Below are 6515 nucleotides of genomic sequence, written 5' to 3'. Positions count from 1 at the left end.
GAGGGACAGTGGGGAACAAAAGAGTGAAGTAGTGCAAGAAACAGAAGAAAAGGCAGAACCCCCTGCAGAGAGAGGAGGACAAAGAAAATACCACATTTATTGATACGATGTTGTGTTTGCATAAACAATCTTCCAGTTTTTTCTCCCAAAGACTGAAATCAAATCCAGTTGAATGAAAATCGATGTGGTGGACAGACTTCTAACACAATCATCAATGAAGACCAGTGACAAAATAGCAAATACTAATGCTTGGCATTTATCGCCCCCTTTTGGTGATTTGAACATACTGCATAAAGACGTCATTATGTATCCATCATTCTCATAATGACACCTGTTAGATAATTTCTCTGATTAAGTTGTATGATAGGAGAAGCTGACCTGACTGTTTGGCTGGTGTGGTTTGTCTGTGCTGTTCCTGGGATTGTGTCTCTCCCTACAGTGCTCTGCTCTCCACCATCCACATAGCCACAGCCAACCTTCTGTGAAGTACACATTTCAGGTATAATTAAGTTAGCTTTGGAGGGTTACACACTGAAGATCCAGTAGTTTCAATTAGATAGATACATATTTTAGTTCCAATATTTTAGTTCCCTGTAAATTAGTGTAGGTCTATTTATTGTGTTATAATTGCCTGAAATTGGCACAAACTTGACAGCAAAAATGTGGGGGGCAGGGAAACATGAATACAAGCCAAATGTCATTTAAACTGCTCCGGACTTTTCTAACTTTATTAGGTTACACTGTGCAATGCCTACATGTTTCGAGCAGCCCACCATAGTCCCTGTGCCAAAGAAGGGTTGGGTTAAATGCGGAAGACGCATTTCAGCTGAAGGCATTCAGTTGTACAACTGACTAGGTATCCCCCTTTCCCCCTTGTCTAACCTTCATTTAACTAGGCTAGTCAGTTAAGAACAAATTCTTATGGGGACTGGAATTAAAAATGCAAAAATATATATATATATATAGGACAAAACACACATCGGGACAAGAGAGACACCACAACACTACATAAAGAGAGGCCTAAGACAACAACATAGCATGGCAGCAACACATGACAACACCGCATGGTAGCAACACAACATGACAACAACATGGTAGCAACACAATATGGCAGCAGCACAACATGGTAGCATCACAAAACAGGGTACACATATTTTGGGCACAGACAACAGCACAAAGGGCAAGAAAGTAGAGACAACAATACATCACGCAAAGCAGCCACAACTGTCAGTATGAGTGTCCACGATTGAGTCTTTGAATGAAGAGATTGAGATAAAACTGCCCAGTTTGAAAGTTTGTTGCAGCTCGTTCAAGTTGCCCCGTAGAACCCACATCTGTAGCCATGAAATGCTTTGAAAGGCAAGTCATGGCTGACATCAACACCATAATCCCAGACACCCTGCACCCACTACAATTTGCATACTGCCCCAACAGATCCACAGATGACACAATCTCTATTGAACTCCACTTTTGCACCTGGACAAAACAACTGCTTGGATGCGCACAACTCCAACACCATCATTAAGTTTGCAAGCTGTCGTGGAAATTTCCTCTATTTACCAAATCATGGGAGCAAACCACACACACAAGTCAGAGTTAGTTATAAAAGTCCATCTTTAATTATATGAGCTCTATCACAATCCTGTGACTCTCAGATAAATTCAGTGTCTCTCAATGAATCCTCTGAGAGCCCCCTTACAATGCCACGGAGTTCCTTTAATAGCAAAGACACACATAGTCAGACAGCATAGACATAATTCATCGTTCAGCTTTGTTTCCTTTCTCAAACCCCAGAACCATAAACCAATCCTCCATATCAACAGGCATATATCAAATTGTCATTTAGATACAACCAACTCTAAATACAACCAATCCTGGACAAGCTCACGGAGAAGAGAGTGAGGCTATAGGTTAAGATAAAAGGGAGAATGAGAATGATTCCAGACACTGCCACCCTCCTTTCCCCAAAGAAAAAGGTAGGGAGTAAAAGATATGTTTACACATGATGACACTTTGACCTCTCCCCTCTCTGTGGCCCATGCAACTTAGTCTTGACATAGAACAGATAACTGCAACCTCGCCACAGTATTATACAAAAATACCATTCTGATGAGAAGTAACTTACACACATTTGATGAATATTAAACATCTTACAGTATGTTACCAACAAATTCTGAATCTTCCACGACAAAGCGACACAGCGGTTTTAGGCCTGATCACCGACGATGACAAGACAGCCTAATTGGAGGAGGTCAGAGACCTGGCAGTGTGGTGCCAGAACAACAACCTCTCAGTCAACAAGGCAAAGGAGCTGATCGTGGACTACAGGAAACGGATAGCCGAGCACACCCCCATCCACATCGACAGGGCTGTAGTGGAGCATGTCGAGAGCTTCAAGTTCATCGGTGTCCACATCCCTAAGGAATTATCATGGTCCACACACACCAACACAGTTGTGAATAGGGCACGCCAATGCCTCTTCCCCCTCAGGAGGCTGAAAAGATTTGGCATGGGATCTCAGATCCTCAAAAAGTTATATAGCTGCCCCATTGAGAGCATCTTGACTGGTTGCATCACCGCTTGGTATGGCAACTGCTTGGCATGCGACCGCAAGGCGCTACAGAGGGTCATGCGTACAGCACAGTACATCACTGGGGCAGAACTCCCTGCCATCCAGGACCTCTGTACCAGGACTTGTCAGAGGAAGGCCCTAAAGTTATAAACGATTGTCTCTGCTACCGCACGGCACGGCAAGTCCAGAACCAACAGGACCCTGAACTGCTTCTACCCCTAAGCCATAAGACTGCTAAATAGCTACCGGGACGATCTGCGTTGACCTTTTTTGCACTAACTCTTTTAACTCATAACATATACTGCTGTTACTGTTTATTATATATCCTATTGCCTAGTCACTTTATCCCTATGTACATACAATTGAAGTAGGCAGTTTACATACACTTAGGTTGGAGTCATTAAAACCTGTTTTTCAACCACTCCACAAATTTCTTGTTAACAAACTATAGGTTTGGCCAGTTAGGACATCTACTATGTGCATGACACAAGTAATCTTTCCAACAATTGTTTACAGACAAATTATTTCACTTATAATTCACTGTATCACAATTCCAGTGGGTCAGACGTTTACATACACTAAGTTGACTGTGCCTTTAAACAGCTTGGAAAATTCCAGAAAGTGATGTCATGGCTTTAGAAGCTTCTGATAGGCTAATTGACATCATTTGAGTCAATTGGGTGTGTACCTGTGGATGTATTTTAAGGCCTACCTTCAAAGTCAGTGCCTCTTTGCTTGACATAATGGGAAAATCAAAAGAAATCAGCCAAGACCTCATAAAAAAAAATTGTAGACCTCCACAAGTCTGTTTCATCCTTGGGAGAAATTTCCAAATGCTTGAAGGTACCACGTTCATCTGTACAAACAATAGTACGCAAGTATAAACACCATGGGACTACGCAGCTGTTACACATCCTATAGAACATTTGTGGGCAGAACTGAAAAAGTGTGTGTGAGCAAGGAGGCCTACAAAGCTGACTCAGTTACACCAGCTCTGTCAGTAGGAATGGGCCAACATTCACCCAACTTATTGTGGGAAGCTTGTGAAAGGCTACCTGAAATGTTTGACCCAAGTTAAACAATTTAAAGGCAATGCTACCAAATACTAATTGAGTGTATGTAAACTTCTGACCCACTGGGAATGTGATGAAAGAAATAAAAGCTGAAATAAATAATTCTCTCTACTATTATTCTGACATTTCACATTCTTAAAATAAAGTGGTGATCCTCCCTGACCTAAAACAGGTAATATTTACTAGGATTAAATGTCAGGAATTGTGAAAAAGTTAGTTTAAATGTATTTGGCTAAAGTGTATTGTGTGTAAATTTCTGACTTCAACTGTATCTACTGCAAATACCTGGTGCCCCTGCACATCGAAACTGTACTATTACCCTGTGTATATAGCCTTAAATAAAGACTACAAAGCTAATTTTCATTGCTCATTGTGTATTTATTCCTTGTATTATTATATTTCTATGTTTCTATTATTTATCTTAATTTCTCTCTGCATTGTTGGGAAGCACCCGTATGTCAGCATTTCACTGTTAGTCTACAACTGTTGTTTACAAACCATGTGACAAATGCACTTTTATTTTATTTGTTTACTTTCTTTTCCATCTCCTGTCCTGGGTTTACCACAAAGTCAACACTGGCCTACAGTAAAATTTTATGGAAAAAAATTGCTCTGTGGTCTGATTTCAAGATTAGGGTTAGACACAAGGTTGACAGAGTGGTTAAGGTTAGAATTAGGTTTAAAATGTTTTCAGAAAAATTGTAGAAATGGCCGTGGTTTATGACTTTGGTAATGACTAGCTTTGCCCTGAGTGCACAACTACTTCCGGGCTGATCTTAAATACCACCCCCAATTATCATCATTTGCTACATCTTCTTGCTTTGGTCTTCCTGCCTTGGGCAAGATAGAATGTATCAAATAATGTCGGCTATCCATGTCTTGAAGTCGTCCAAAAATGCAACATTTGACCGAATAGATGACACAACAGTGGGCCTGATCACCGACAATGACGAGACAACCTATAGGGAGGAAGTCAGAGACCTGGCCGGGTGGTGCCAGAATAACAACCTATCCCTCAACGTAACCAAGACTAAGGAGATTATTGTGGACTACAGGAAAAGGAGGACCGAGCACGCCCCCATTCTCATCGACGGGGTTGTAGTGGAGCAGGTTGAGAGCTTCAAGTTCCTTGGTGTTCACAACGACAAACTAGAATGGTCCAAACACACCAAGACAGTCGTGAAGAGGGTACGACAAAGCCTATTCCCCCTCAGGAAACGAAAAGATTTGACATGGGTCCTGAGATCCTCAAGGGTCTACAGTTGCAACATAGAGAACATTGGTTGCATCACTGCCTGGTACGGCACCTGCTCGGCCTCTGACCGCAAGGCACTACAGAGGGTAGTGTGTACGGCCCAGTACATCACTGGGGCTAAGCTGCCTGCCATTGAGGACCTCCGGGCGGTGTCAGAGGAAGGCCCTAAAAATTGTCAAACACCCCAGCCACCCCTGTCTGTTCTCTCTATTACCGCATGGCAAGCTCTACCGGAGTGCCAAGTCTAGGACATAAAGGATTCCCAACAGTTTTTACCCCCAAGCCATAAGACTCCTGAACAAGTAATCAATTGGTTACCCGGAATATTTGCATTGTGTTCCCCCCCAACCCCTCTTTTTACTCTGCTGCTACTCTCTGTTTATCATATATGCATAGTCACTTTAACTATACATTCATGTACATACTACCTCAATTGGGCTGACCAACCAGTGCTCCCGCACAGTGGCTAACCAGGCTGTCTGCATTGTGTCCCACCCTGGAGGACCCACCAACCCCTCTTTTTATGCTACTGCTACTGCTCTCTGTTCATCACTTTAACCATACCTACGTGTACATACTACCTCAATCAGCCTGACTAACCGGTGTCTGTATGTAGCCTCGCTTCTTTTATAGCCTCGCTACTGTATATAGCCTCGCTACTGTTATAACCTCGCTACTGTATATAGCCTCGCTACTGTTATAGCCTCACTACTGTATATAGCCTCGCTACTGTTATAGCCTCACTACTGTATATAGCCTCGCTATTGTATATAGCCTCGCTACTGTTATAGCCTCACTACTGTATATAGCCTCACTACTGTATATAGCCTCACTACTGTATATAGCCTCACTACTGTATATAGCCTCGCTACTGTTATAGCCTCACTACTGTATATAGCCTCGCTACTGTTATAGTCTCACTACTGTATATAGCCTCACTACTGTATATAGCCTCGCTACTGTATATAGCCTCGCTACTGTATATAGCCTCGCTACTGTTATAGCCTCACTACTGCGTCTGCTAAATGACTTAAATGTAAATGTATATAGCCTCGCTACTGTTATAGCCTCACTACTGTATATAGCCTCACTACTGTATATAGCCACGCTACTGTTATAGCCTCACTACTGTATATAGCCTCGCTACTGTATATAGCCTCGCTACTGTTATAGTCTCACTAATGTATATAGCCTCACTACTGTATATAGCCTCGCTACTGTTATAGCCTCACTACTGTATATAGCCTCGCTACTGTATATAGCCTCGCTACTGTTATAGCCTCACTACTGTATATAGCCTCGCTACTGTATATAGCCTCGCTACTGTTATAGCCTCACTACTGTATATAGCCTCGCTACTGTATATAGCCTCACTACTGTATATAGCCTCGCTACTGTATATAGCCTCACTACTGTATATAGCTTCGCTACTGTTATAGCCTCACTACTGTATATAGACTTGCTACTGTTATAGCCTCGCTACTGTATATAGCCTCGCTACTGTATATAGCCTCACTACTGTATATAGCCACGCTACTGTTATAGCCTCACTACTGTATATAGCCTCGCTACTGTATATAGCCTCGCTACTGTTATAGTCTCACTAATGTATATA

The sequence above is a fragment of the Oncorhynchus gorbuscha genome, linkage group LG06 (genome assembly GCF_021184085.1).
Source record: "Oncorhynchus gorbuscha isolate QuinsamMale2020 ecotype Even-year linkage group LG06, OgorEven_v1.0, whole genome shotgun sequence".
In the NCBI taxonomy this organism is placed as follows: domain Eukaryota; kingdom Metazoa; phylum Chordata; class Actinopteri; order Salmoniformes; family Salmonidae; genus Oncorhynchus; species Oncorhynchus gorbuscha.
This window is presented reverse-complemented; position numbering follows the sequence as displayed.